The sequence below is a fragment of the Eumetopias jubatus genome, unplaced genomic scaffold, assembly GCF_037043125.1.
Source record: "Eumetopias jubatus isolate StellerSeaLion01/CBP00866 unplaced genomic scaffold, mEumJub1_p1.0 scaffold_6, whole genome shotgun sequence".
Classification (NCBI taxonomy): Eukaryota; Metazoa; Chordata; class Mammalia; order Carnivora; family Otariidae; genus Eumetopias; species Eumetopias jubatus.
The window spans coordinates 128,095,147-128,112,606 of NW_028274812.1; positions in this window are offsets into that span (position 1 = coordinate 128,095,147).

The following is a 17,460-nucleotide window of genomic DNA, read 5'->3' on the forward strand; positions in this document are numbered from 1 at the left end:
TGTTGAAAAGGCTAGTCATTGTCTAGCTGATTTCATGCTCTTACAAAAGTTCTGCCCACATCTATAGCTTTGGTTAAGGGATATGAGCTGACCACTGTGTTTTTACCAATAAACTAATATGGGAAATAGCACCATAGGCAATGGTGGATACAACTCAACCCTGGTCAATCAGATACTCTTTCATGAAAAGTTGGATTCAGCACACTGAGTGATTGGGTCAGTTACTATCAGGAGCCAAGATAAAGTCTTGTTGACTTGAGGCTGCTGGCCATGTTGAGCCATAAGCATGCAGAGGATTCAGTGTGTGTGAGAAGAGATCCACGTGCTTGGTTTGAGAACATGTTTTATTAAGTATTCATAATCACCTTCAATGTTTTTTTCCTTGAACAAAATGAATCTTTATAGTTCTTAAGTGAATAGACATCACTGTAGGATATAAATGGGATCACACTGAACCCTCTTAAAATTTAGAGATTCCTTGGAATACTGGATGAAATTGGCTGACAGCTCCCCAAGGCTGTCCTGTAGCAATGGCATGAATGTTATAGACACTGGTTTTTTGTAACCACAAGATTTTCCAGGAATGTTTGTTCTTCCTCTATAATGATTAGAGAAATTTTCACACAACATGACCTTTCTGCATATTCACAAATTCTCCAGGAACATTAGTCATGGGCTCAGGATTTCTCCTGACTGTGGTGTGACACAACTTTGGCAAAAGTCCTTTAACAAAGCCCTGTGAGAGGAAGCATGGCTAACAACCAACCCACTACAACTGGAGGCTATTTTCATCTTATACTCAAATTCTTCAAGAGACTCTGTTGTAATTTCTGTGGAGCTGTCTTCAAAAATATCTTTCCTATTCATCTCCCATTCCTGCCCTACCCTAACCCTCCAAATCCATTTGGGGCTGGACACCATTCTGTATTCCTCCACAAAACACACCCAGTATACTTCTATGTTTGAATGTACATATTGTGGCATGAGGATATTTTTGAAACATTGACTGATTTTTTCCTTATGGTATTTGCCCTCTTTCCCTCTTGTATCTCCTGCTCCCCCTCACTCCCTGTACCCATATTCTGGATTAATTGCCTCAAGGAAGTACAAAAGACAGGAATGGTCTACTGACTTAACTTTTGTATTTCCTAAAACCCCAATGAATTAAGTAAATTACATCAACACATCTCAATAGAAAGAGTGTTCTAGAAAGAGATAAAAGGTCTACAGGTCTCTTAAGAAGGAGAGACCCCATACCACTCCAAGGCAAGACTTCCAAGGGCTAACTAGACTTCAAAGGGAGACAATACCTAAAGTGCTGAATTTCCTTTCTGGACCAACACCCATAACTAAGGTCTATTGGATTTCCAGGGCAATGAAGACACCAACATTCATGAGGTGGGTGGACTGGCTTCTTTCCATATCTGGGCACCATGATTCTGTTGTAGGCCTAGTAAGACAAAAGACTACAGTAGCAACTGAGATTACATTTTCTGCTGTCCTAATTGCAATAGAGTTTTGGATCAGAATTAAGTTCAAGGAAAGGAATTAAGTAAAGTAGAAGGTACACTTTTCAAAACTGAGCCTTACAGTTGTTCTTTCAGTGTTCTGCAGTCTTGTAACCAAGTAGGTTCTTGAGTGGGATTGGTTTATCTGTATTTTCCTACAGACTCTCTGCAGCATGTGTTTTCTGTATTCTGGAAACGCTGCTGGCAAGTACACTTGCCTCCTGTATGTAGGATCAGGTTTCTCTTGGAAGTTGTTCACTTGATAATCTTTGTGGCACATGGTAAATTGGTCCGTGAGACAAAGGTCCTTTAGTGAGATTAATAACATAGGCTGTTTGTAACTGCTTATCACAAATGGTTAAGAAAGGTTTCATATTACTTGTTATCTAAATTTATTTCATTTTTTTGCTTCCTTTTAAGACTTTCTTCTTTCTTGCTTTCTTCTTCCTAACAAGATCCTATTGTTGTCTCCAGAAATAACATGTTATGCAGTAGAAATACAAATAAGAGATGAGTAGACTTTCAACAAAGAAATTCATTTTAAAAACACCACCATGGGGTGAGGAAGTGTCTGGTGCAAGATGGTTGATTGGGCACGTGAGTATAATACTCTCCTTGCCAGAGATTTCACTAAAATGACAGTGTTGGAGTGCAAGAAGAAATAAATCTGTAACAATGAAGAAATTGGGAAGGAAGGTCGATTGTAGATGAAAGACTTCAACACATTTCTTGAATATGAAAGCAGATGGCAATATGTCAATGGATGAGACAGAGCAGAAGAAGCCAAAGTCCAAATGTGAGTATGAGGGGAATTTCAGGGGAAGCAGCTGCCAATTATCCTGGCAAAATGCCAGTGGATATCTAGGTGAAGGGTTAGTAGTCCCCTCTTCCGCCCACCCCCCATACACATAGATAGAACAAAGGGAACCAGGTTTTTACTTCCAGAAGTGAGAGGAAAAATAACTGGAGTTTCTTCTCTAAAGTAATGAATGAATTGGCTGAAGAGGAATTTGTATTTTAGTGTGAGTGTTGGTCTAAGAGTAAAGCACTCCTTGTTCTGACATTTGGTGGGAGGAGATGAAACAGAATTTCTAACTAAAGCCCAGTTCCCCATGTATACATCCTAAAGCAAAATCTGCCTGTTAGCTAGCCTTGTGCATTCATATAGAGTTTCTTATCTCCCTTCCCATTCACCAGACAATCCTATCAAAAAGCATATCAATCCTAATTCAGAAGAAACCAACAATGGATAGCGATCGTTAAGAAATCCTTCATTTATAAATATGAATCTACAAACAAGATCACTAGATATTTGAGGAAAATTACCAGAAGGAAATGAAAAGGCCAAAAGTCTCAAGGAAACAGAAATAATTCAGGAACTAGAAAGATATTTTTAAAGTATTTAATGAATATTTTCAAAGATATTTGAGAAGACATTGTATTCCTAAAACAAGAATAGTATGATTGAAAGGAGAACAGTTAGAAGACTATTTATAAATTAAATATATAGTACCTAAAATATGAAATTCAACAGGAGAACTGAACTATAAAGCCAAAAATCTCTCCTAGGGTTAAAAGCAAATAGCAAAGAGGGTGCCTGGGTGGCTCAGTTCGTTAAGCTACTGCCTTTGGCTCAGGTCATGATTCTGGAGTCCAGGGATCGAGTCCCGCATCGGGTTCCTTGCTCAGCGGGGAGTCTGCTTCTCTCTCTGACCCTCCCCCTCTTGTGTGCGTGCTCTCTCTCTCTCTCTCTCATTCTCTCTCTCTCAAATAAATAAATAAAATCTTAAAAATATTAATAAATTCTAAAAAAAGCAAACAGCAAACTTGAGGGATAAAGATAAAACGTATAGAGGATTAGCATAGAAATTGCCAAAATCCATCAGTTGGATAAGAGGAATTATAAAAAAAGAGAATAGAGAATATGAACGGGAGAATTTTTTAAAGAAATAATAGGATATTTCTTCAAATAGAAGAAAGGCAAATCTTCACATTTGATGAATCCATTGAGCAGGATGAATGAAAATAGCTACACAGCTAGCACATCCTTTTGAAATTTCAGAACATCAAAGACTGAAAAAAAAATCACAAAAACTTGCAGAGAAAAATGCAAGGAACCACCCAACTTTTCATTTGTCACATTAAAATCAGAAGATAACAAATCAATGTTTTCAAAGTTCTATGGGGGAAAAAAATATTTTGAACACATAATTCCATACCCAGTCAAACTTGCCTTGTGTAGAGTAAAACAAAGATATTTTCGGACATACAAAAGCCCAGTTTTTGTGCCATATTTTCTGTCTTAGGAGGTCTTCTGAGTATATATCCCAGTAAAACCAAGGAGAAGACCGAAAAGTTGACATGGAATGTAGGACTGGCCTTGAATCCAAGAAGCCACTGAAGAGAAGCCCAAGGATGATGGCTGCGCAGCAGACATAGACAAGTCCAGATTAGAACATTCTGGGAGGGACCATATTGTGGGGGGCCATGAGGGAATAAAGGGATTCTACGTAATAGTAATTAGCAGGATCGAAAGGCTGGATATATATGAGGTTGTGATGGAGACCTATGGTTCTTTTTTAGGTAAGAAAAAAGAATTCCATTTAGAAGTACCTGGTAAACATAAAGAAAAAAAAGTCAGGTTCCAAAAATGAAGGGAAAAAAATATGACTTAATTTTGAGTGACCGATAAAATGTAAGAACAGAAAAATCCATGTGACCTGAAGGCGAGAAACATCTCGCTTTGAGTGCACAGGAATCATGACATTAGACCTGTCGAACAGGACATGTAATCCTTAGCTTCTTCTTTGCCTTTGAAGTCAACATTTATATAGTCTTAACAATGTCAATGCTGCTTATTAGTTTTCCAGTTCTAGAATCCACAGAGAGATAAAGCACAGAAGATTTAATTATCACCGTAGAGTAGAATAGAAATGTTCTCAACCTTGACAAAGTGGAAAGCGTAGCCACAGTTGCCAGAGGATGGGAAGTGGGAGGGCAGCAGGAGATGGAGGCAAGGGTAGGGCGTTATGGTCCCAGGAGTGTCGAATCAAGAGAGAATTTATGAGTGCAGAGTGGCAGTTACCAGGGGCTGGGGTCGGGAAATGTCGGCCGAAGGGTACAAAACTTCGCATTTATAAGATGAATAAGTTCTGGGGATTTAATGTACAGCATGTTGATTATACTTAATAATACAGTACTATATATATTGGAAGTTGCTAAGAAAGTAGATCTTAAATGTTTTCTCCACCGAAGTGGTAATTATGTGATGAGATAGAAGTAATAGCTAGCTCTATAGTGGTGATTCATTCTGCACTTATATCAACATGTGTACCTTAAGCCTATATGTCAATTATATTTTAATAAACCTGGACAAAAGAGATAAAGTTTATGGAATAATAAATGGAGATTTATTATTAATATTTATTGCCATAAAGGTACAATATAATCACCAAAAATTGAAAAGAAAGGAGAAAGGAAGGTGAGTATGAACAACAAAATAAACCCTCATCTCCTATGGCAGTGGTCAATATTCTGGTCAAAAGGACCAGTTAGTTCTCTACTGCAAGCAGCAGAAGTCAGGATGACTAGTTTAAACAGAAAATAAGTTCCTTACAGGGTATGGGAATCAGAGTCCCCTTAAAGGCTCAAGAACTAGTTACACAGTTTCACACAACGGGGAGCCCAGCTACATTGCAGGAGGGGGCACAGGAGGCCTAACATTAAACAGAGCCTGAGGTGGGGCTCAATTTCATGACCCTAAGATCTTGATCTGAGCCAAAATCAAGAGTCCAGAGGCTCAACCAACTGAGCCACCCAGGCACCCCTGCAGGAGTGGTTTTGTGTGGGGCTGCTCTTAGGAAATCTCCCCACCTCCACCCCAACTACTGGCATAGACTCCATAGCCTCTCCTAGTGCCACTCAGGCTTGGATGACAGATGTTCTGCCACTATTGCCCCCACCAGCTTGAAGCCATGCTACCACACTCAGCAAAGAAAGTGGACCTCCTAATACCCATTTCCTCATTCTGCTCTCTGTTAGGTCACAGCCTATGCTGGTAGAGCTGGTCACTGCCACAAACTTGATTCTTTCAAGCAAGCGAGGCTGGAGAATGAGTTTTGGCTTCTACCTTGGGGAGGTGGAACCCATAACAGTGGAAATCTCCCACAGAGGAATAGAAACAGAAAAAAGGTATTCATTGATGTAGAATGTCAGGAACCTAGCAAGGGCCCATCACACTCAGTGTGACAAAGAAAGAAATTGAGTAATATGTGCATGGAGAAATATGGCAGTAATAAGCATAACATTTAGAAATGGGGCATTAGTCCACCAGAAAAACAAAAAGAAATGGGTACAAGATTGCCTCTACATAGTGGGATTGGGGTGATAATGGAGGTGTCAGGAGACCAGAGCTCTTCATTATAATCCTGCATATGATTTTATTTGACACATGCATGTGTTACTTGGATGAAGTCCTCAATTTATAATTTAAAATCTCACCCTAAAACATCTTTACCATGATATGGACTCAGAAGTACCAAAAACCCTACCAGCATCACCTGCTCTACACAAATTTCTACTTAAAAATTTTAGTTTTCTTATATCTAAACATTAGCCAAATGCAAGTTGGTATTGAACTTACTGAAAATATTTTTTTTTTCCCTGTAAGCACTGATTTTCTTTTTATTTCAGGAGAAGAACTTTTGTAATAGCCTGTTGTCCTAAAAGAAATATATGGTGCTGAAACTGGGACGGTTCTTTTGTGACACAGCAGTTTATCAAGATAGAGTAAGAACCTGAATGGCTGGGAACAGGGCACAGAGCCCAGCAAGGTTGCTCTGTGGAAAACTGCCTCCCCATTTCAAAAGTAGTACAGACACTGTTTCCTGTGCCCTTGGTATGTTTCCCATACTCTATCTAGAAACTGAGCTAGTACTATTTTATTTTTCTTCCCTTTTTTTTTTTTCTGCTTTGCTGTGCAAAAATGTTGTAAAAAAATAATAGTTAGTTTTTCCTATGACCCCATCATTTGCCAGGCACCTTTCCATTGTTTCTTTTATTCATTTATTCAGCTAAGTTTACTGAGTATTTGTCATGTGCCCAGCACTGGGAATACAGCAATGAACAACACTGATTGATCCCTGTAAACATTGCAGTTGTCTAGGAGAGGATGGCAGTTAAGTCTAAGAGCCTGGGATGCAGACTCCTATAGGTTCAAGACCCACATCTCCATTAACTGGCTGACTGACTTTAAACCACTTACCTTAATTCTCTATTCCCAGTGTCCTTGTCTAAAATGGGAATACTATTTATCTCAGGGGATTATTGTGAGGTTTAAATGACATACATGTGAACACTTGGCACGTATTATTTCAGTGAGGGGTAATATGCAGGAACAGGTAATTACGACAGAGTTATAGAGCAATAAGCATGAAAATAAGTTAGAAAAGGAGTCCACAGGAGGTCACCTATTCCTGCCTGGGTAGGTTAAAGAAGGTATCCCAGAGGTAGTAAGATCTAAGCTAAAGACTGTTAAATGAGTAGGATTGTTAGCTGAGAAACAGGAGGAGAAGTTTGTTCCAGCTGGAGGGAACAAGGCCGAGAGGGTTTTCTAAAGTATGCAACTTTCAATTATGTTCAGTGTGGGTGAATGTGGAGCATGAGTCAAAGTGCAACCAGGGAGGGAAGCAGGAACCAAATCAGGGATTTGAAGACAACATTTTCAAACTTCATCTTTCTTCTAAGAGCAATGAGGAACCATGAAAGGACTTTCAACAAAGGCATATTTTGACCAGGTCTGTTGTAGAAATATCACTCTGGCTGCAATATAAAGCATGCATAGAAAAGAAGAGAAGCTGAGGACAAGGAGACCCTCGAGAAGGCTTATACTGATCCAGGAAAGACAGAAAGGTGGCCAGTATAGGGTACAGTAGTGGGGACACAAGGAGGTAGAAACCATCAGTTTGGGCAAAAGATTTAGTGTGATGGCAAAGGAAGACAAAGCAGTCAAGGATACTTCAATTGTATGGGCATGAAAACATTCACTAAGACAGAGAACACAGTAAGAGAAGCATATTTTGGGGTGAAAGTAATGAGTTTACCATTGAACATGTTGAGTTTGAGATGCCAGTGAGATATCCAAGTGAAAATAAGTACTGGGCAGTTAAAGATATGTCTGAAGCCCAAGAGAGGTCTGAGCTGAAATAAGGTAGCGAGATATCCTAACAACATTTCCTACCAGAGATTTTTCTTTTCCTTATTGAGAAAAGTTGCCAATAACTTCATGGTCCTGGGACAAACAAAGAAACATCTTAATGCAGATCTTCCTTGTTTATTGAAGATCATCTTGGTTGGTTCCCCCTTTAGTCAGATAAGCGTGGATCTCACTGTCTTACCAGAGGGGTATAATAAGCCCTTGTGTTTTAAATGTGTTTTAAAAGATGCTTATGACATTCAAGAGAGTATGTGCTGGAGTGGGAAAGAGTATGGATCAGTCAGGATAAGCTAGGTTCTGCAGTGGTAACAAATAACATGAACAATGCCAATAGTTTGTAATAGCAAAAGTTCCATATCTCCCTTTTTCTGTGTCCATTGTAGTTCAGAAGAGGGTTCTGCTCATTGTGGTCTCTCAAGTACCCAAAATGACAGAGAAACTGTATTTCTAACCTTGCCACTATCTAGCAGAGGGAAAAGAGAGCTCTGGAGGATCAAGGAGCAGCCACAATATGCTCTGGCCTAAAACTGGCCCACATCACATCTGCTTACAAGTCATTGGTCATAACTAATGATGTGGCCCCACTAAATCAAAAGAGGGTCAGAAAGTGCAATTGCATCCTATACCTGGGAGGTGGAAAACTGGAAATTTTGGGTAAATGGTATTAATGACTACCACAAAGGGGACTACGAACCTGGAGCCTATCCCAATCCAGATCTCATGGGAGCAGCCTAGGAATTGCTTGCACTTCAAGATCTGCTGGAAAAGAACTCCCAGCAACACCCATGGTAACAGCTGCTGGCATCATGATTTGGAACCAACCTACCAGTTCAGCTTTCCTAGCATAGGCAACACTTTTCTCTATGTAGTCCCACCTTCTACTGAGGCTCAGTTGCCACCACATTTCTGAATAGCCTCAACTCCTCTCAAGGGAAGACTCAAATGCCTCTGTTTATCTGTGTTCTGTGTGTCCTTGTGTCATTAAAGATGCTTCAATGTCTAGCTGCTCTGGGCATTAGATGCAATCTCAGGATATTAGGTGACTAACACTAAATCATCTCCCATTGCTTTGACCCTGTTGCCTTGACTAAGTACCTGGGGGAGCAAATGGAATGATTTTTAATCTATCAGGCTTTGCCCAATTTGGGTGAGTCCCCTTCTTTGACAGGAACCCTGGGAAATGAGAAACCCACTCTCAAATCATCACTTTCATCAGCGCAAGACTCCACTCAATCGCTAGTGGTTACCGTGGAGATGAGGATTTGGTCTGTTGTTCACACTTATCAACTCACCAAATCTAGCCTCTGCTCGGCATGCGGCATTCACCAAGCCCATAGAAGCAAGATAGGGCCAGGCTGGACTAGACTCTTCCCTCTCAGGGAAGGGCTGCCCATTCTCCGAGACTCCTGGACACGTAAAGGGGAAGGGAGCTGAGGATAGACTAGGGAAGTGGGGCATGGTGAATGAGATGACCTCAGCATTTCCTGCACCAGCATGTGGTCCCCAAGGTGGCCATCTGGGAACTGACTGGGATATGTTGTTTGAACCTAAATTCTGTAGTGGAGACTCCAATATATTGATGGCAGCTGATGTCATAGATATGAATGGGACTCTGCAGCAAAAGTGTAAACAAGAACAAGGAGACGCAGAACAGAGTACCACCTACTTTAGAATAAAATATGGGAGAGGAAGAGATGAAGACCCTGGAAACTGAGAAGTGCCCACAGAGGAAGAAGGAAGCAATCTAAGTGTGATTCTTGGAAGTTAAGGGAAGGAAATTCTTCAAGAAGGTGGAATTGATTAGTGTTCCTGAGAAACACCTAAGACAAAACTGATTTAATAACAAAGGTGGTGCTGCTTACCTGGCCAGCATAATTTCAATGGCAGGGTGGGAACCATGTAACAGAATGTGGAAGGTAACGGGGAGATGAGAAAGGAAAGATGGAAGTATAAGCAGCTTCATATATATTACCTCCAAACATCAAATATCCTGTAGCCAGTTCTGATTTTTCTCCTCTTTTAAAAAAGTAGAAAACGAGAGTTGCCCAAGGTGCTCAGCTGGGAGGGAGCAGAGCTGAGATTTAAACATAAAGTCTTTTCGGGGCACCTGGGTGGCTCACTTGTTAAGCACCTGCCTTCAGTTCAGGGCATGATCCCAGGGTCCTGGGATTGAGCCCTGCATCGGGCTCCCTGCTCTGCGGGAAGCCTGCTTCTCCCTCTCCCACTCCCCCTGCTTGTGTTCCCTCTCTCGCTGTGTCTCTCTCTGTCAAATAAATAAAATCTTTAAAAATAAATAAATAAAGTCCTTTCTACACACCACTGCCTCCCCAGGCACCCTTGCCACCTTCTGTGTCCTTAACCCTGATGACATGCCCCACAGCAGGTATCAGAATGGGCTCTTTATACTCTGACATAAAATAGCACTAAGCAATAGGAAGGAAGCACTATGCATATGCTTGTCTGTTGGAGAAATGGAATTACATGAAAAACTGAAAGAAAGAAAAAAAAAGCAGCAGCTTCCATTTTCTCTTCATGGCAACATGTGTGTTTGTTTTTGTGGGCCCTGTTCATGAGCTCCTATTGCACATCTCAGAATTCATTGGACTCAGATACCCCTTTGCTACGGTGCAAAGATACTGAACTGCCAAAAGCATGTTACAGGCTGTGCCTTTTTGAAGAACCAGCTTGAACTGATTGTTCTTCAGCTTTTCACATAAATTACAGAACATGAGGCCCACAGCTTTGCCCAAAGTTGTCAACAGGTTTTAATTGTCTCTGCTTTTCCGTACACACAGATGGCTTCGTTAAGCTGCTCTGAGCAGACCTCTGCCGTCTCCACTAAGAAAAATCAGACACAACAAATGGAAATCCATTTGAAAAGAAAAATTATGATAAAACAAATTCCAAAGTCACTATTGTTATTTTTTTTTTCCGCAAGAGGTAAATGTTATATAAAGGAAACGGTAGAAGTGACAGAGAAGAGATAGAGGCAAGGTAAGAAAAACCACAATAAAAGTGTGGATGTTTGAAGGCAGGAACACCCACTACTAGGAAAAGTAAGCAGAAGTATTTGGAAAAGTCAGGAGATCCTTTTTTATTAATGGCATCTGTAATGGGACCTCAATCTCAAGTTTCTAAGTTCATTCAGAAAAACTACAAATGATCCAGCAATTCCACTCACAGAAGTCTCTCCTTCAGAAATAATGGGCAGGGACACCCGGGTGGCTCATTTGGTGGAGCATCCAACTCTTGGTTTGGACTCAGGTTGTGATCTCAGTCGTGAGATAGAGCCCGGCTTCGGGCTCTGCACTCAGCATGGAGTCGGTCAAAGATTCTCTCTCTCTCTCTCTCTCTCTGCCCCTCCTGCTCATGCTCTCTCTCTCTTCCTCTAAAATAAATAAATAAATCTTAAAAAAGAAAAAAAGGAATGGGAAAAGTGTGTATAGTATGTAAAAAAGTTTACATCGTAGTACTTTTATAGTAGCAAAAACTGGGGAGTAAATTAGTTAAGCATAGTTTAACCACATGGCAAAACACCGTACTTTTTTTTAAAGATTTTATTCATTTATTTGACAGAGAGAGACACAGCGAGAGAGGGAACACAAGCAGGGGGAGTGGGAGAGGGAGAAGCAGGCTTCCCGCAGAGCAGGGAGCCCGATGTGGGGCTTGAGCCCAGGACCCTGTGATCATGACCTGAGCCGAAGACAGATGCTTAACGACTGAGCCACCCAGGAGCCCCACACCATACACTTTTAAAGCTGATCATGATGCAGCCTATATTTAAAGACATAGGATGACTGTGATTTATTAAGTAGGAAAAAGTAGACCACCCAAAAATGATTCAGTCTATATACACGATGCCTGCCTATATGTTCCTCTTTCCACAGGAGGAAGTCTGATCATATATTTGTTAAAATGGTAATAGTACTTAGGTCATAGCAATGGACTTTTGGGTTATTTTAATTTTCTCCACTTTATCACTCTCTATTGCCTGAATTTCTAACACCTTAAGAAAGCATATTATCTTTAAAATTAAAATTTTTTGAATTAAAAAATCTAAAAAATTAAAAAAACAATGAAGCCATTTTCATTTTGAAAAAACAAAAATAAATCACATAGTGACCAAGAAGCTCTAGGGTACTGCCTGCCTGAGCTGCTGCTGACAATGGGGAGCCTTCAGTATGTAGTGCAATCCAGGCCAGAAAAGGGAGGTGAAAAGATCATCGTATCTTGCAGGTGATGGCACCCACTTTCATTTGTACTCTGATGACGAGGACAGATGCCATAACCCAGCTCTGTGCACAGCACCTGGCTCAAGAAGAGGCACTCAATCAATAGATATTGAATAAAATATTTCACTTAGGGGAGAGGTACACATATATACCACCAGGTGTTCATTTGAAAAGAGTGATGCAAAATACAGCAGAAAAGGAAAAAGGCACAAAGTTAAGAAAGCTGGGGTTCAAATCCCTGCTCTATATTTGTGTTACATGAATTTGCACAATTTAACTCTGATGCTCTGATTTCTCATTTGAAAAGTTAAAGATGATAAAACAGATAAAGATAGTAAAACAGGTAGAATGAGTGACATAGCACATTTAAGTGGCTGGTATATAGCAGATAATCAAATTGTAGTTCTTATTAGCATAATACCCATAATATTGGCAAGAACAGTAAGGAAAACCATTGGTTAAGAGACAGAAAATCTATGTTCTAATGAGGATTTCTGTTATGACTAATGGTGAGACTTTGGATGGCACCCTGGGCTCTGTGTCTGGTTAGTACCTACCTCAGCACTGCACTGAGGCCAAAACAGGATGCTATATGAGAATGTACTTTGCATAAATGTAAGGATTGTTCCTAAATACTTATAGTCGTCCTTTAAAATAGGAACCAACACAAAGAGCAGCAAATATATACTCATTTCAATTGTAGTCTTGCTACCCATTGACAAAAGAGATAATCAGTTCTGTGGAAACCATCTTGAGATCAGGTTCTCAGATCAGGTTGTGAGATTAGAAGTTCTCACAAAATTATTATTAACCATGGCCATTTAAAAAAAAAACATATTAAAAAAAGTAGTTGATACATTCTCATGGCACAGAATGCGAGGTATCAAAGAAGATACCATCAAAAGTAAGAATCCTTCTCTCTGGTCTCCTCCAATCTCCTGGTTTACCTTATTTGAAGCAACCAATGTAACCAGCTCCTTGTGTATCTTCCAGAGACCCTTCTATATGTTAGCCTGTATATACATATGCACTATACATGTACACTGATGCACACACACATGTATACATTGTGTTTACCCAAATAGCAACATGTTACATTCATTGTTATGCATATTCTCATATTCCCACAAACTAACAATGTATTTCCCATATGCGATATATTAAAGGGCTGTCCCATTCTTTTTAATGACTGCACGGTAGTCCATAATATGGATATACCATATCTATTGTCTATTAGCAGGATTGTAAGTTGTTTCCAACACACAATGCTCTGATGGATAGCCTTATATGTAAGTCATTTCACATGTGTGAGTACATTTAAGATTAAGATAAATAAAGTCAAAGGGTATCAGCATTTTACATTTTTGAAGGTCTTGCTAATTGCTCTCCATAGACTGTACCAAATTACCTTCCCACCAGCAATGTTATGAGAGAGCCTGTTTCCTAGTTTCTAGCCAATGCAACATGTATTACTATGTAATAGGTAAGACAAAAAATGATGTCATTATAGTTTTAATTACTATTTAATTACTATTTTCCTTATATATAAGGTTGAATATAATTTTGTTTGAGAGCTATTTGTATTTCCCTTATTATGAAATTGTTCTTTCATATCTTTTATCCATTTTCCTACTGGGTTGTTGGTTTTCTTACTGATTTGAATCTATCAGTCTTTTCTTTGATGACTTTATTCATTCTTAGGAAGGAGTTCCTTACTTAAATTTTTAAAATCTCATATATTTTTCTAGTTCTTATAATTCCCCTTTTAACATCTAAATTTTCATTAATCTCTAGATTTCTTGATATCTCTAGATATATGATGGGAATCCAAATTTTTCCCAGATAATTTTCAAGGTAATCCAAAATGATTACTTCCATAGTCCCTATTTTTACCTACTGTATTAAAATTACAGCTATATCATTTATAAATTCCTATATGTATTTGGGTATGTTTCTGGACTCTTACTCTGTTTTATTTATCTGTTTTTCTAGCCATGCAGCAATATCACATTGTTTTAATTTTTGCAGCTTTAGAATGTGTTTTGATATCTGATATGTTCTCCCTCTCCCTCTTTTTTAATGTTCCTGGCCATTCTGACTTATTTTTTTCTTCACATGATGCTTACAATCAATTTATCTGGTTAAATGATTGTTGGAGTTGCATAACATTTATGGATTCATGTGAGAAAATCTTTATGAAGTTGACTTTTTCTACCCATGAAAAGATTATGGTCTGTTCTAGTAGAGTTCCTTTTTGAATGAGATAAACAAAAATCAATCTTTATGTGCCAGGGATGTCAAAATCCTAATACAAAGTTTTGTTCAGAATCTACAGGCCCATTTATTTGATTGACACAAAACTTTGCTTTGCCTTAGATGCTCTGTTTCCATTTTTTCAGAAAAAGATACTCAATAACTTAAATAAGGCTGCTCTAAATGTCACATTTGCACAACAAGGGCAGAACCGACTGAATGACTCACATGTGGAATGCATCTATTTAATAATGCATTGACCTCCAAATGCTCTAAAATTAGTTAGGTGTTCTTGCCCAACCCAAAACACAACTTAGTTCCATTCCTTCATCCCAGATGCTGCATGATGCATCACTCAACAAGAAAACATCTAAAATTATCTCATTTGGAACCACTCAGGAAAATAGGCATTACCAAATAACATTTGATAATTAGCTTTGAAAGATATCAAATGTCTTCGACAACTGATAATCCTGGAAATTTTTATTATTGAATATTTCCATTATATAATTGTCACATTATCTGACAACTTAATAGTGTAATTTATAATCAGGTACCATCAACTCCCTAGACCTAAAAGGAGACCCCCTACTGATCATTAACTGATTTTTCCAAGGTCATACTGAGAGTCCATCAAGGAGCTGAGATTAAAAGAAGGGACTATTTCATGATCACAAGAGTCAACTTGAACATGTTATCAAAATAAGTATTTCAGGTGATGTGGCCCATGGACTACCTGACCCAGAATCTCTTAGGTGTTTGTTTAAAATGTGCATTCCTAAACCTCATCCCTCATGTACCAAACTAGGAACTGTGGGACTGGTCAAGTCATCCTCATTGTAACAAACTTCCCAGGAGATTCTTGTCCATGCTAATTGCCTCAACCTTATCTGTTCATCTGTAAAATGGCAGATGACCAACCTTCTTCACAGGGTGGTTTTTGGAGTTTCAAATAATTATATATGCAAAGTACCTGGCACATAGAAGTAGCTCAGTAACATCACTTTCCTTCCTCTCCTCTTTTTCTCTTCTACCAAATAATGAGGAAAAATGAAGAAGAATACAGCATGCTATTTTAAAGTTTTTTGTTCTTTGCTAGGAATAGATGAAGCCACTATCCTGTTCTTAGAACTAAATAAATCTTAGTCATTTAAAACTCAAACTGAAAATTGTTCATGAAAAGCATTTAATTAATGTTATAGATCTGAACTTACCAGATGGCCACATAATTTTGAAATACCAGTAGGCAGCAATCCTCCACAATGTATACTCCAGTTATCAATCTATTGCCTCTTGGCTCTAAATTCATACCTCATTACCTGCTCTGGAAAAATGGGTATGGGCCCCTTAAATAGTATTCCTCTGCTAGATGGCATGATACTAAACTTTGTCAGTAGAGGGCACTGGAGAGACATTAAAGAAGAAAGGATTTTTGCTTCCTGGTTTTGGTGCACTTGTTTGCCAGACTCCTGCAATATGCATGGCTATCCCAGCACCCAGCTCCTGTAGCATAATTGGCTTCACCAGTGCCCAGATCTTGCAATGTGGGCAGGTTGGCCAGCACCAGATTCTTGCAGCAATTATAGCTTCTCCAGTGTCTAGCTCCTGCAGTACAGAGAAACCAGCAGCTTCCCCCCAGTACTACCTTCAGGCTGAGAAACTCACTTCAGTGTCTATCCATAGCTGGTTAACAGAAACCTGCTTTACCCTTCTACCTTAAGTAACTAAAAGATTGGACAAAATGTTCGAAACAATAGTCTTCAGTCATCAGACACACAGCATCCCAGGACAGCAATCTCTGAGAGAAGGGAGGCAAATAAGGTGATTGTTCAACTTGATAATTGGAATTTGCAAGCCACAGTGCAGCAGGGAGAGGGAACTCAGACAGACCCCAGTGGTATCTCTGAGATGAGGACTCAAGGTTAATATTTGGATAGGCCAGAGTTGCTAAACTTCTCAGGGTAGGGTACTAAAGGAAAGAGAATTGAACAGAGAACTTAGGAAATCTTTTAAAAAGTCATCTTAAGTGCTTAACTAAGCATTGATGTGTGCATGCATGGGAAGGAACTACCATACCAAGAGTGAAAACACTAAAAAAGGAGAAGATGGAAAAATCCCCAAAGACAAAGATTGTTTGCTGAAGTAGAAAGACCTCTGGGTACAGAGAGTATTGAGTAGAGTCCTCAGCAGGTAATTGCCTCAGTAGTGAAGGGAAGTGTAAAGTCCATTCTGGACCTGTTGTCTTAGTCAGCTTGAGCTGCTACAGCAAAATACCACAGAATCAGTGGCTTAACCAACAGACGTTTATTTCTCACAATTCTAGAGGCTGAAAAATCCAAGACCAAGTTGCCAACTGTCAGTGGCTGGTGAGAGTTCTCTTCCTGACTTGCTGATGGCTGCCATCTTACTATCCCCACATGTGGAAAGAGAGCAGTCTGGTGTTTCTTCCTCTTCTTATAAGGACACTAATCGCATCACGGGAGCCCCACCTGCATGACCTCATCTAAACCTACTTACCACCCAAACACTCCACCTTGAAGTATTATCTCATCAGGGGATGAGGCTTCACTAGATGAATCTGGAGGGGACACAAACTTTCAGTCCATAACACACGCTTAGCAAAACTTAAAAGTAAACCTCTCAAGAATCAGGCAGTTTCCAAGTAAATGAACTGTAGTCCAAAACAAAAACAAAAGTACTTAAAAGAATATCTCCTTCTCACCACCCCCCCCAAAAAAAGCACAAAAAAACATGAAATTCAAAATTTCTAGCATCCAATACAAAGCATTAGGATTTCAAAGAAGCAGGAAAATATGGGCCATAATCAGAAGAAAAATCAACCAATAGAAACAGACCCAGAAATGACAAAGGTTATAGAATTAGTGGACAAGGACATTAAAACACCTGCTATAAAGGTATTCCCATATGTTCAAGGAGGCAAAGAAAACATGAACATGATAAGGAGAAAAATTAAAGATACAAAAGATACCCTACCATAATGAACTTGAAATTTCCCATTCCAGTAGGTATAACTTCATCTTTTATACAATCGTTCCCTACTTGCATCTGGACATTTCATCCAGAAAAGTCAGATGCAAAAAGCACAAGGATATTTCATAAAACTTACAAAGATCTAGTATGGCCACTGTACAGGGACGCAGCAGTATACTCAACCAAATGGTCATTATCCTTACCCTGGATATCCTGGGCAATAAGGCTATCCTTATGTTCATTATCCTTATCATCTAGGATC